Raw genomic sequence first — 15,049 nt, 5'->3', positions numbered from 1 at the left:
TAGCTGATTCATTAAATATCCATCGATCCATATTTGTGGGTTCCAGAGACCCCCACAAATATGAAGGGATGAATATTTACCCATTTTTATTCGTACTTCGGATTTTAAAAAAACATTCTGCCTACTGGCCAATAGTTGATCAGCAGCAGAAAGGCAGCCACCACCCCACAAAGCCACCCAATACTACATCCTAACCCCATCCCCTTCCTTTCCCGACCTTAGCCAAACCCCACCGACAGCCCCTTAATCGAAGCTGCTGAGGTCTCTTAACCTAGTCCGAGCCACAGCATGTAAAAAGGGAGACTGGCTGCCCTTTGTGAAAATGGCGGCTGCGGCTTCATTTAGGGTGGGGAAGCTGCAGCCGCCATCTTTGCAAAGGGCAGCCTGGATTCTCTTAGCCTGCCTTCATGCGGAAGTAATAATGGGTAAGTATTTCTACAGAAGAGGAGCAGGATCTGTTCTTGATCATCCCAGAATGCCGGACATGTAATAACGGGCTCAAGTTATAGGAAGCCAACTATTTTTATTATTTGTAGACATCTCTATTGGAAGAAGAGTTAGAGCCCACAAAACCTCTTCACTTTTAAAGCACCACAAGACACTTCAGAAGGAGAGACGTTATCCCCCAACTGCATTGCAATAATTGATAAACCTCAGGTGAGAGAGGACTGTGATACATTAGTTGTAAGTGCTAGTTTTCAAGTAGCCACTGATAGACTGATAGTTTTTTTTTTCTTCTCCTCCATAGTCTAAACCTCTCATGTCATCCAGGCTAGAAGTCAACTCGACACATGTACATGTGCAGCCCCTTTTACAGCAATTTTCCAGATTCAAAATTCTCTCTTCACCCAGTAGGAACCAACTCACGGAACCAGCATGTGATGTATGATTATGACTTTACTGGGTGGAGCTGTGTTGGGGATGGTGAGAACATAAATGCAAGAGGTTTAGTTGGGACATGGATAATTACAACCTCTTCATGTATCTTCTTCTTGATTTGGTACGGGAGTCCTACAATAAAGTTTTGTAATGATAGAGTAGGCTTTTGCTCCTACAAGAATCAGACCACGAACAGCAAGGATGGCACAGAGACTGGAAAAGAAAGAGGGAGGGATGTGGGTAGACGGCTTGGATGCATCGCATGACTATGCCACCAAGATCCCAGAGGAATTGTAATTAGGGCACTGCTTCTCAAAACTTTGGACCCAGCCCCCGTTTTAAGCGTGTTTTCTCTTTTGAGTTCTCCAGGAAAATGCAGGAGTCTCACAAGTTAGTGCTGTAGCTTTGCAGTTCTGTGGCCGTAAATAATTGGTGCCCCCACCTGTTGTTGTTGTTTAGTCGTTAAGTCACATCCGACTCTTCGTGACCCCACGGACCAGAGCACGCCAGGCCCTCATGTCTTCCACTGCCTCCCAGAGTTGTGTCAAATTCATGTTGGTAGCTTTAATGACACTGTCCAAACATCTCCTCCTCTGTTGTCCCCTTCTCCTCTTGCCTTCACACTTTCCTAACATCAAGGTTTTTTCCAAGGAGTCTTTTCTTCTCATGAGATGGCCAAAGTATTGGAGCCTCCGCTTCAGGATCTGTCCTTCCAGTGAGCACTCAGGGTTGATTTCCTTCAGAATGGATAGGTTTGTTCTCCTTGCAGGGGACTCTCAAGAGCCTCCTCCAGCCCCACAATTCAAAAGCATCAATTTTTTGGTGACCCTGCCTAGAGTAATCCTATTGAACCAGTGGGATTTACATAAGTGTTGACTCACCATTGATTCAGTAAATGCATTTGATCCTTAAATGGGGCGACCAGGGATGGAGGTTGTAGGGCAGACATAGGCCACAGAGGTCCACTGAGCCACATGCACCACTGACCATTTTTGTAGCTCCTGCTGCCCCTGTTTCTGCTGTCGCTGAAACTGTTTGCTTCCTTTTACTCCTTTACAGGCCCCGTTGGCAGGGATGAGTGGTATGGAAGGATGTTCTGGCACTTGGCCCCACCACAGACATCTGCTGCAGTCACTGCCATTATAGTGACAGGAACCTCAGTTGCTTTTGCCAGTTTTTATGATGGTGGTGGACACACAACCCCACCCTGTGGCTTGAGGAGCATCCAAGGTGGCTCCCCAAGACTGGGAAATTGTCCAGATTTCAGAAGCTCCCACAGAATTACTTTCTACATAGTTCTCATGGCTGGAGTGGCTAAACCTTGTTGTTGTTTAGTCGTTAAGTCGTGTCTGACTCTTCGTGACCCCAGAGCACACGAGGCCCTCCTGTCTTCCACTGCCTCCCGGAGTTAGGCTAAACCTAGAACACGGGATTTCTACCATTGGAAGGAACACAACTTTGTCTTCTGTAGAAATTGAATTTTTCACAACGTAATAAAATTGTTATGTGCTGTCAAGTTGGAACTGATTTAGAGTGATCCTAATAAAACTTTCAGCATAGATGTTTAAGGAGTGGCTTTACAAGTTCCACACACCCCAATGAGTTTCCACGACTGAATGGGGATTCAAACCCAAGTCCTCTTCTGGCCAAGTCTGTCCATTACACTATACTGGTATCTGTAATCAAATTACAAGTCTTGAAAGGGCCACAAAACTCTTCATTTTTTTTGCTCCATTGGATGATAATAGTTGCCATTCTGAAAGAGGTAGACAATAAGTTGAGAGTAGATTACTACTGTTTCCTACGGTCTACAAGTTCCCAACACATTCTCGCCATTTCCTGTTGGATCATTCCGTTTTCTGTTATATTTTGGGGCAGTCCCACACAGCCCTAGTAACGTCATCTGCATCAGGTGGCCCCATCCACCAGCAACTCTGCCTTGAGTCATGGGTACCAATTTCCTCAAAGAAAAAGAAAAGGAGAATATGGTATTCCACCCTCGAAAAAAAGGAAAGGGAAGTTTACATTTTTAATAAAAGGAAAAGTCAGTAATCGTTGGAGACATCTCCATTTATTCTCCTCACACTCAGCAGTAGATCCACCTCTACATTTAGGTAAAGGTAAAGGTTCCCCTTGACAATTTGTCTAGGGCGTGGTGCTCATTCCCATTTCCAAGTCATAGAGCCAGCGTTTGTCCAAAGACAATCTTCTGTGGTCACGTGGCCAGCGAGACTAGATAAGGAATGCCGTGACCTTCCCACTGAGGTGGTCCCTATTTATCTACTTGCATTTGCATGCTTTCAAACTGCTAGGTTGGCAGGAGCTGGGACAAGCAATGGGAGCTCGATCCATCATGTGGATTCAATCTTATGACTGCAGGTCTTCTGACTTTGCAGCACAGAGCCTTCAGCACTTTAACCTGCAGTGCCACTCTTTAAATTTTGCTGCCCTGGAGCAAGATCCAACTTTTTCTTGCCCTGAAGAAAACAGCCTGCAGGAGTCCTATTTGTCTCAGGAACTGCAGACTAGGAAGAATGGCCTTGGTTTATTTATTTATTTTCTGGTGACAGGAGAGAGGAATCTCAGAAATTTGCTCTAGAATCTTTGGCTCAGTCTCTTTTTAAAGTGCTGCTGAATTACACAACACGCACCATTAGAAAAATTACAGCTAATTTCCCCATATATTCATGACATCTGTTCTTCTCATAAGGAAGCTGTGCTCTCCAGCAAGAGACTGATGTCCAAGCATTTGGAAACGTCACGCTCAGAAAGCGACTGGAGGAAGCCGCCGTAGCAACTGCAATTGGTGCTACGCAGCAAAGCTGTGGGACAATGTTTGCTTATAACATTCAAAGGAATGACAGGGAAGGGCAGTGTTTTAAGGGGTGAAAATATTTACATCCATTTTAAGTCTTTGAGACAAAAGTAGATTTTCTTTTCTTCATATTTTTAAACGTCTTTTGAAAAAACTAAGTCACCCGCAATACAGGCCTATCATTAAATTAACGCCTCGCCCACTTAGCCGGAGACATTCTGAGCAGAGTTGAAGATGAGGAGTTGAGAAAGGCATATAAGTGGGTTGAATTGGGGCACATTTATTGAAGAAGCTCATCATGTCCATGAAGGAATATTCATGCATGTTCTACTGTACAGTTCTATATTTCGCCCTTCGGAGTCTTGAAATCATAGTTTGGTGAGGTATTTTGAAGGGAGAAACATCAATATTTCTTTCATTTTGGGGGGGTCTTTTGGAGAGCTTCGCTTTCAGTTCTGGTTGATTTTGGATACAGGCTGTCTTGGTAAACACTAGAGATGGGCATGGACCCCCAGTTTGGCCGGTTGTGCCAGTTCATATTTTGGCTAAACCAGTGTTCAGTGCTTCCCAGCTCCACCGCCTTTGGCAGGTACCCACAAAGAGTCAGTGCCCAGAGGAACACTGTCATGTTTACTCCCCATTCTAGTTCACCCAAAATGTCCCCTCCTTAATACCTCAGCACCCAGGAATCATCGGATTCTTTGGAGACGAGCCATAGTGACTAAAGTGACATGAAATGGATGTTCCCATGTAATGCAGATGCATCCTGAAAGTACATAGACCGGTTTGTAGCCTGTGGGCAAAAGCCACAAAATCTTGACCCCATTGAGTAGTGTCTTCAGCGCCACACCTCCTAAAGTAAAGGAGGGGTGTCCACAATCAGATGGGGCAATAATAGCCTTTGAGCTGGAGAGCTTGGAAGGGACCCTATGGATCATCAAGAAGGCAGAGTGGGGAATCAAACTCCCAACCTCTGGCACCACGGCCGAATGCCTAAACCACTGATCTATCCAGCAATGCTTCACTCCTTTTTTGGTTTCCTTCATCTGCAATTCTTATTAAGACAACCAGATCAGGCTGTGAATTCTCATCCTCTCAGAATTTCCAGGTAAGATTTTCCAGTCATCCTACTTTTGGGCAGAAGTCAGACAGCCGGCAGATTCCTTTCTCTGGTTGCAAACGCATGGAGAAGAATCCACCCTACATAAATATATCTAGCTTTTTTTTGCTCTTGATTTGCACAGGGTTTCTTAGCTTGCACGTGGCCCACACCATTCATTTCTAACACTTCCCTCTCACGTTATCATGCAGCGCATCTTGTTTTAGAAATCTTAAATTATATGTGCTTCATAATATATCTTAATGTAATTTTTACGTCCTGACATTTTCCTGTGTGTTACTTCTTTCCCGTGTAAACCAGTTGCTAACAATTCCAGCAACAGTAAACTCTCTTATAGAACTTGGGCTAAAGGAAATACGATGGCACTCCATCCAGAGATATATATTTGTCCCAGATCTTTAATACAGTGTCATGAGTTACAACAGACGTCCTTGACATCATTCTGTCTTTTTTATCTGCCCAAGCCCATCTTCTCTAAGGAATAGGCCTATCATGGTGTTCTATATGCCAGTAAAGATTACCGTCTTTCCCCTCCTAGCATAACTCAGTTATTATTGCCGGACAGTAATATTTTGTGATGTTTGGAAGGGCTAAGCATCACTTTCACTTTCTGTTGTATTAAGTCACTCTTAAATCTTGCAGCTTTATTATTCCAGATGCAACAAAAGAACTTCAAAGGGGAAACTGCTGAACTACATTTATCAAGAAGTTCCATTCCATAACCTGTGGCTTAAATCAAGATAGTGGTTTTTATCTATGCCAGGATATTTATCAATAGTACTTTATGAGTGGTTACTGCACATATTTAACAACTATCCAAGCTTTTCTATAATATACACTCCCACACAGACACCTGGTAATTCTGGCAGTGTTTTGTATGCCTTATTCTGCCAGATCAGTTGTAGATTGACAATGGAAACAAAGTGATTATACTCTGTTTGGTGAAATATCCAAATTTGGGCCCTTAGCATTAACGGGCAGACTTACTATCCGTATTAGACACCAGAATACAAGGAAACAATCCAGCACATGTTTACAAATTTCATTTTCTTTTGGAGAATATATAAATTCCAAGATGAGATGTTGATCCCCCCCAGTCTCTTATGTTGATTTTTAGAAAGAGGTTCTTTTAAAGTGGGTTGTGATTCTGTACGTGGTCAACTGCTCCAGATAAAATGTGCATGATCTATTGTTTGCTTTTTATTCTTGTAAAAACTTAATTATTTAAAAAAGCATTAGAAAGTAATGGCAGTAGTTGTCATGCTTCTTGTTGTGGTACCCATGTTGAAGGCACTTGATCTTTTTTGATTTCACAAGCTAACAGGATCGGTCCTGGTCAGTACTTAGCTGGAGACCAGCAAGATCACCAGGTACAGCTTGGACAGATTCTTGCCTGAGATGCTGGAAAGCCACTGACAGTCAGATATGAATCAGTGGTCTGATATTTCAGTAGACACCATATTTTCCTCCTCATTCTCGGGATCATATTGAATGCAGAAAGGCTATGCCATCCCACAGCTGTAGTTAGTGGAAATTTTGTGGCTCTGCTGGACTCAAATGTTCAGAAATACTGTATGGCCAGCTGAAGTTGCATTGGTTCCCATCAGGTAGGTGGTGGAGATAACAAAACCATGTCAGCTATTTGGCTAATAAAGACCAGATAAGTTGTTGGGCTTTTGCTGGTGCAACGTCTCTCATCCAGTTACAGACACATGCTCCACGGGGAGCTGTCCATGGTCCTGGGCTCCTTTAACTAGCTTGTTGTCTTGCCAAGTTTTGCTAGATCCTTTGCAGAGGCCACAGTTTGGAACAAGAATTCATGGTTAAGGATTGTATTGGCAAACATTCAGAACATTCAAGGGTTCCTCCAAAGTCCACACACATGTTTTAACATTTAATCTTTTCCAAACAGTACCTCCTTTCCTCTGTTCCAGTTTTTAATCTTGTTGTGAGATGTCTCAAGGCTGAGTTCTAGAAGAAAGGTGGGATAAAATTCAAACACAATTTTAAGAAATTAAAATCATGAAATTATTCACTGGGGTTTGTGTGTGAAATCGCATACAGAGCAGAAACAGGTCACCGGTCTGCCCTAACTACAAGTCAGAATATCTAGTGATGAAAATACTCTCTTTGCCACATGTTCACCAAATAGGCTTAGGCAATCAACCCGAAGACTCCACCTCCTGCCAATATACGGATAACAATATAGTTGCTACATACAGTATATTGCTTAGAGTTTTAGGCATCTGGCTGCAGATCTAGAGGTTTTGGGAGTTCAATCCCTCACTGTGCTTCGTTGGCAGGGGCTGGACTTAATGACCAAGAGGGTCCCTTCTGGCAATGCAGTTCTAAGTGATACTGTGTAGGGCTGTTGTAGAATCATTGTGCTAACAAAGGAAAGCATTTTCTACAAGGCCATTTAGTAGAATTGAGATGAAATCTGGGCTTGAACAATGCAGGATAGTCATGTAAACACAAACATGGTTTTGATCCCATAATTGGGATTTTCTTGGGGGGGATTTTGGGTTGTAATGTGGTCAGCTGAAATAAACACACAGATCAGCCTGCTCAGGAGGCTGAGCGGTTCCATCTGTGCCAAGCATGTGTATGAAACCTTTTCTGCTGCCTTTTTTATCTACATTATGGTCATTATGGTGTATGCCGGAGTCCCACATATGCTGTTTAACCCACCTCTATTATCACAGTGACCTTAACTGGCTATGTTGTTCACAGGCTGGGTACTAAACAGAGCATGAGATGAGAGTAATGGATTACTAGGGCATGTGTTATTGCAAAGGGAATGCACCTGTGGAGTAACATATTTACCTCAGTTCCATTGAATGGCCTTGTTGAAAATACTTTCCAGTTTATCGGGCTGGGTAGGAGGTAGAAGAGCTTTTCCCCTCTTCTGTATGCCTTTGGCAGAAGAGAATTTAAAGCAGAGATCACAGCCAAACCCTTTCAGCATCCCTGTGCAAATGCTGATTAAAAGCAAAGACAGAAGAGGGTTTAGACAGTGAATATAGAAGAGGGTTTGCCTGATAAGCTCTAGGTTGAAAACTATTAACCTACAAGTGGGCAGCCTCCCAATTAAAACAGCAGCTGTCAAATCAGCCCAGGGAAGAAGGAAATTATTTTTCCTAAAGGATGTACTTTGGACTGCAGATTAATCTGATCAGCACCTGGAAGTGCTACATTTTGGACTCCAAACCTTTGGCTGTTCTGTTCTGGGAGGAGTAGTCCCCAAAAGAGACTTTTCCAAGTTCTGACTTCAAGACATATCCATCCAGCTTGGAATATAAGAACACATCAGTGTTGGTGAAGTCACAGCGCAGCTGAGTGGGGAGACTCCCCGGCCTGCCTCCTTGCCAGGATGGTAAGCCGCACGGGGAATGTGGGCTCCTTCTCAGATTGGCATGCCAGTGACAATGAAGGACCCCAGTGCTGCGTGGTGACCAATGAGTAGACCTACCGGTTCTGGGGGAAGGGAATAGGCGTTTGTGGCTTCTGTGGTGTTGCTACTTGTATTCATGTCCCCAAATAGCACATGTCTGCTCCAAACACTTGCTTGTTCTGCCTTTGTAACATCCCAAGGACCAAGACCCTGGTTTCGAGTTTTGATCCTGAAATATCAGGGATGCTGAAGGATCCTGACAACCCTACTTTCTAGAAAGGGTGAACACTTCCAACCCTCTTATATTCTCAGGAGTGGTCTACTTTCTGCTCCAAGAATGGACAAAGTGTAGTACTCTAAGACTTTGTTCGGCTATTATTCTCACCAGTCTTCATCACTGGTGATGCTGCCTAGAGCTCTTTGGAACTGCAGGCCAACATCTGGAGGCCACCCAGTCCACCCTTGCTTGGCCTAGGGCCATTTTGCAGTCAAGCCAGTTTACAGGATTAGGCCTTTCCAGTTTCAGTAACAGAACTGACTTTCATGCCTGCAGTCTGTGCTCGAGGGAACACAAGCTCAGGAAGATCGTTCGTCAGAGATAAGTTTTAAATACCCCTGCCAATTGAAAGCAGAGATGGAAGTGATTTGCGATGATGATCTTTTTAAATAATTGTTTACTGAAAATCTGGCACAGACAAAGCATTACGCCGTTAATGGATGGCTTCGAATTAGCCAAGTTAGCAGACTTCATATGCAGACTCCTCGATGCAAGCTGAATGCCGTAAAAGAGATGCTCTTTTTACATTAGTACCACATGCTGGGGAACCCGTATAAAAGGTGACACTTGGACAGCAGGTGGCCATAGGCCCTTAACTACTGCTGACTATAGCTTGAGGCTCTTAATTTCCTAGACTGTAGCTTGAGAGGCTGAACTGACCAGACACTGCAGCAAATAATTGCACAAAGATTCAGACAATGGAGAGGTCCCTGTGACTGCTTTCATAAATATGAAATGTTTCTGTTACCTTTACCAAGTGGTAATAGTACTAATATTGGTCTGATAACTAGGAACGCTTCACAGTTTCTTATGGCTGGCGTTCTTCAATGACCCACTCTTCCTCCACCAATTCACAGATCAAGCATAGTTCTCCTGCAGGTTACATGCTTCTCAGAACTGGGGCATAGGGTTCAGAACTCAACAATCTACCTCCTCCCAATGTATAGGCTATCACAATATCCACAAAGAATGCATACTATATTAAAATACTTCCTTCCATGTGTATGCTGGGATAAAACAAGCGGTGGGGGGGGGAAGGGTTTTAATGGGATATATTCAAACATGATTTCCCCATTTATTTAAAATGTAAAAGATTGCAGATTTATGTGGGAAAGGTATGAACAGATTCAGAAATATATACACAGAAGAGAGACAAGGGCTAGAATTATGGGACTCCATTAGTTGTGTCGTTGTTACTGTTATTCCTGCTGCTGGAAATTGCATAATGTTTGGCAGTGCTTGTCATTAGAGATGGACACAAACCAGCAATTCAAGCTGGTTTGTTTCCCTGTTGAACAAGTGTTGAGCAGTTTCTAGCCCCAACTGCTTCCGCGGTTGCCCACTCAAGGGGCAACACCAGAGGTTACCTCCAGAGGCTACCACCGAGTAGGCGTCTGCCAAAGAAGGAGGGACTGGGAAGCACCGAACACCCGTTTGGCCAATAAATGAACCATCAGGAACTGCTGAGCCGGTGGATTGTGCCCATCTCTACTTGCCATCCCTGCCCCAGGCTTACCGCTGAACAGTTCCTCCTTCAGACTGATGCAGTAGAAAGAATGAGTAAGAAAGAGAAAGCAGGTAAAGCCAAGGTCCAGATAGAACAGGATGTAAAAATAAATAAATAAAGCAAGCAAGAAATAAAGCAAGGAAGCAGGAAAGCAAGCAAGAAAGTCTGCTATATCCACAGACAGAGCTAGAACATGCTAGGGCCAGGCATAAAAATTTAACTCCATCTATACATGAACCCCGTTACTCTTGCAGAAGAGTCCATCTCAGCATCTCTAATATAATTTCTATCTGCCATTCTGGAAGTGTTACGCAAGCCACCCTGCTACAGTCTGTATATTAGGATGAGTGTAACTATATGGAAAAGAGACGCATTCAAGGAGGGACGCACTTGGAAGCGCGATTAGGAAGCTGAGGAAGGACGTCAAGGCTGAACTTCTTGCTTACTTCCTAACGTATAGCAGAACCTTCATTGTTTGCATGACAAAGGTCTCTTTCCCACAGCCCTTGTCTTCCTGCTGTACTGTTTCTATCTAATGAAATGACTCTGCTCACGTTCAGAGTGAGATCTTTCTGGGTCACCTTAATAATGTTGTCTCCGTCTCTCTTTAAAAAAAAAGAGGAAGAACACTTTCACTTCATAATTCATCTGATTTTTTTTACCCCTTTTATGCATTCCGAAAGCAATTTTGTCATGAATAGAAACTGCACTTGAAGTTTTCAATAATAATTTTTATTTCAAGGATAGGTAAAATCTGGCCAACAGTAAACATATGAAAGCTCTATTAATGTCAGTGGAAATTAAGGAAGTTTAAGTGAGATTTATTAGCTGATATAAATATAATCATGATGAACTTCGTTTTGATCTGTCCCTTTCTGAGCAATGAGAACATTTAGTATCACTCTGTGTTTTTGATAGCAGGACTAATTAGCTGTTCCTCCACCCTGCCAAGATAGACCAACATCTTATTCTAAATAGCATAGATTCTGCAGTTGTGATCTCCATCTTCTGGATTAGAAGAAGTGTGGTGCTTTTAAACATGTCATCCCAAAGCCAATCCCCCAAAAAACTGCTGTCTGAAAGGAAGAACAAGATGGTGCTTACTTCCCTTCCATGCACAACAGCCAACAAGGCTGGTAATTGAATCTTTCTTCAATGTAATTAGCAAGAGAGCCACTTCTTTGCTGCTACTTGAAGTTAGCAAGCTAGCTTAAGAGATGTATGGCAAGATGACTGGCATGTAGATCTCTCCTCCAAAAATCTTCCTGTCAACTCCCAGCTACCATACTCTGTGAAATAGTAGAGATGCCACACAAAGAAATGTACTTTTCCCATGAATCAGTGCAATACTGTCATAGTACATGTCATGTTAATACCATATTTGGTATATCAACCTGGATAGGAACAAAGTTCCAATGTAATTGAACTGAAAGTCATTCCCCAAATATATCCAGGACTTCAGATAGTTCCTCTAAAGTTCACCCTAAAACTCAGACCATTTTCATGCCCCCTGTACAGTCAGTGTCACTCTACTGATAGAGAGGTCATAATCTGTTATGGATCTTTATTAGAGATGGGATGAGCCAGACAACTGGTGGTTCATGATGGTTTGTGACTATCAAACCATCAAGACACAAACTATCATGGTTTGTGACTATCAAACCATCAAGACACAAACTATCATGAACCCCCTGAAAAACACAATTTATACATGTCAAGGGGGAAACTGGACCATGGGAATATTACTGTTGTCAGTGGTGTTTACAGCTTCCAAAGTCTCACAGCCAGTAGTGGCCATGCTATCTAGAGCAGTGGTCCCCAACCTTGTGCCTCCAGATGTTCTTGGACTTAAACTCCCAACAGAGTTGGTGATGAAAGCTTCTGGGAGTTGTAGTCCAAGAACATCTAGAGGCCCAAGGTTGGGGACCACTGCTCTAGAGGATTCTAAAAACTGTCATTCAAAAAAGGAATCTCCAAGCTAAGCATCAAGCCAACATTTCAGGAGAGAATCTACTTAGGTATCTCAGTTGCTGAGAGCCACCAGCAAAAGGGATTCTTTAATGCCTCCATCATCGCCATCACTCAGATGAAGAACAGCAGATGATTTATCCTTGAAAACAAATACTGTCAACCTTTTTTTATCCTCTGAAGGGCTGGCATATTAAAAGAGTTCTCCCCCCCTCCCCCCAGTATTTTTGGTGAAGCAGGGAGGGAGAGAATGAACGTCCATCAGTCCATGTTTAATTCAAAGTCTGCCTCCAGCTAAAACAGCCTGCCGAAACTGCAACGCAATGGAAATTTTATAACATTGATAAAACATTTGAATCTTCTGTGTATTTGGTCTCCATGCGTGTTTTCCCCCTTCACTTGGGGAAAACCACTGATCAATTTCAATGCAATTGGTAACATACTTTTAAAAAGTACCAAGCTCTGTAGACATTTGGGCTGCTATGTTGGCAACAGAGAATTTGTCTGTTTCTTTTCATTTCTTTTCACGTGTAAGATCTGACCAAAGGGCACAATCTAAATAGCCTACCTTCAGACGCTGAACAGGAGAACAAAGTAAGGTGTTTCCTATGGCTGAAAAAAAAAACACACTGATTTTCACTGTAGGATTCCAGGGTTAAAGTTTTTTTTAAAGAAAGGGAAGTCAGAAGTAACAGTAATTAATTTCTTTTTTTTACATCTGCAGTTGCCCGAGAAGTCAATGGGAGTTTTATAAGGGTCAGTGTTTCACTGATTTTCCATGAGATTAAGAAAACAAACAGTGTTTCATTTTTTCTCCTGTCTTTCCAGATCTCTCACAATCACAACCCCACAAAATTTGGACAGGGTCCCTTTGCTCTGGACAAAAGGGGACATTTAGTTCCAGGAGCACCATTGCTTGGTTATGGCTATCTTAGTCCTAGTCAACTCCTTACATGATGTTTGTGAATAATCAACCATTGAATTGGCATATATTTGCATGTAAGGAGTAAAGAACTGCTGTGAATTGATTTGTTCAACTAGAGAACTGCTTCCACTGATTGGATTTGTTCTTTTTATTTTAGCGTTGTTATTGTTTGATCTGTTGTTATTTCTGTTTGATTTTATTGATTGTTAACCACCCAGAATAGTACCTTGTACTAGTGGGGCAGTGTAAAAATCTTTGAATGAACGAACGAATGAACGAACGAACGAATGAGCGAGGGAGCGAGTAAGTAAGTAAATTTAAACAAGAGAACTTTTCTTTTTGAGGAGGTACACAGCTGAATCACAGGGAAAAGACTGGGTTCAAATCCATGCTCAGCCATGAAGTTAATTGGATTAGGTTGGACACATCTTTCTGTCTAGGGCCAGTCCTACCAGGTGGCAGAATGAAGCAGCCACCTTGGGCAGCCTTTGTCAAAAGACATGGAGCGGTCAGAGCTCTGTGTGGAACATAACCCACCTTGTACAACCACCATCACAACTACCTTACAGCCAATGCTGAAATAATGTTCAGCTGTTGGTCTGATGGGCTTTTATAGATGAAGTTGGGGACACACCATCTTTTTCATTGCTTACATTAGCCAGCAAAATATTTTTGCCCAGCCTTGTTTCCTGCCCTTTTCAGCTGCTACGCAGCAAAAGAAAATGAAAACCTGTCAAACAAGAAGCATCGAAATTGTTGATCGAGTCTGTGATTGCTGCTAGATTACATTCTCCCTGATAGATCCCAAACGCTGCAGGACCAGTCTCTATCCACTCTGTGATCCCATAACTAAAAATGTACATAGTTCAAAAGAGTGTGGTAGTGTTCTCTAAGGCAGTCGTTCCCAACCTTGGGTCTCCAGATGTTCTTGGACTACACCTCCCAGAAGCCTTCACCACCACCTCTGCTGGCCAGGATTTCTGGGAGTTGAAGTCCAAGAACATCTAAAGACCCAAGGTTGGGAACCACTGTTCTAAGGACTGCATGAAAATGCAAATTCTAGGATTCCATGTAATGCACCCATGATAGTTGGAGTGCTGGTCAAAGTGGCATGAAACCACTACATGATGGTGTACTGTATATATGCACTCATATGCTATGCCTCCATTAACTGCTTCTAACATGTGAAAGATATGGATAAGAGAATAATTTAGGACAGAATAGTCATTTCTATAGATGTGGAATGGGAGAGAAATTCAGTTAGGTTCATTGTTTTTACAAGAATTTGCCACCATTTTCGCATGTCTTCTGATCTGAGATCAGCAGAACTTATAATTTTAAGAAGCTCAGGGTGTGATTAGATGGGCATTTCTCCTGTGATTTGGGTTTTGGGGGTAGGCTGATATACTCATATGTGTCATCGTAAACCAGTCCATTTCTAATCAATACCGACCTGTATCTTTTAGGTCCCTATCAGGGGCTATCTTTGTGTGTGTGTGTGTGTGTGTGTGTGTGTGTGTGTGTGTGTGTGTACAGGCAGGATCTCTCCATTTTAGTTCATTTCCAGAATATGTGGTCACTGACATCAAACCAAAGCTGACGGCTAAACTGTCCATTTGCTCAATCGGCTTAAATGTCTTGAGAACGGGAAAGCTTTCTTCTCTCCCCCCTATTGATGAAAAGGGAGAGGAAGTTTTCTGTTTCCTTTTTCAGTGACACTTTGATGCATTGAACACTTCATGTTCAATGCATCACTGATGTGTTGTAGCAATTAAAAAGAGATAGAAAACTTCCTCTCCCTTCTCCTCTGCAGGGGAGCAAGAAGGAAGCTTTCCAGTTCTCAAGATTGTTAAGCAGCTTAAGCAGAGCAAGGAGAAGAAGACGGAGGGGGATTTTTTTTCCTTTTAAAGGAAAAGAAAATCAGTCTGGGATCATACCAAACACGGTTGCTGGAAAGGCAGTGTGGTCATTCCTTGCATGTGGATGAAAGGATTGCCCCAAATGACATAGTTAATTTCAAAGCAGCCTATTTACCATTTATCATTACCATATACTGAGATAACCGTGCGATCTAGTCCCACTCCCAGTGTGGGGGATTATAAAATGGACAGAACTATCTATCCAGGCCTATGGCTTTAAATCCTTGTCCCTTAGGACTGTGTCC

The 15,049-nt window shown here is 42.7% G+C and overlaps 1 long non-coding RNA gene across 1 annotated transcript; it reads left to right on the top strand.

Moving 5' to 3' along the window:
• The first annotated feature begins 778 nt into the window (after window positions 1-778).
• LOC144584409 (uncharacterized) lies at window positions 779-5,906 on the top strand. Its single transcript, XR_013538633.1, has 2 exons — window positions 779-883; window positions 1,939-5,906. It is a non-coding gene; the product is annotated as an uncharacterized LOC144584409 (long non-coding RNA).
• Window positions 5,907-15,049: the final 9,143 nt, after the last annotated feature.

This window comes from Pogona vitticeps, chromosome 10 (assembly GCF_051106095.1).
Source record: "Pogona vitticeps strain Pit_001003342236 chromosome 10, PviZW2.1, whole genome shotgun sequence".
Taxonomy (NCBI): Eukaryota; Metazoa; Chordata; class Lepidosauria; order Squamata; family Agamidae; genus Pogona; species Pogona vitticeps.
Note: the sequence above shows the minus strand (reverse complement) of the source record. Positions and strands in the feature narration are given on the sequence as shown.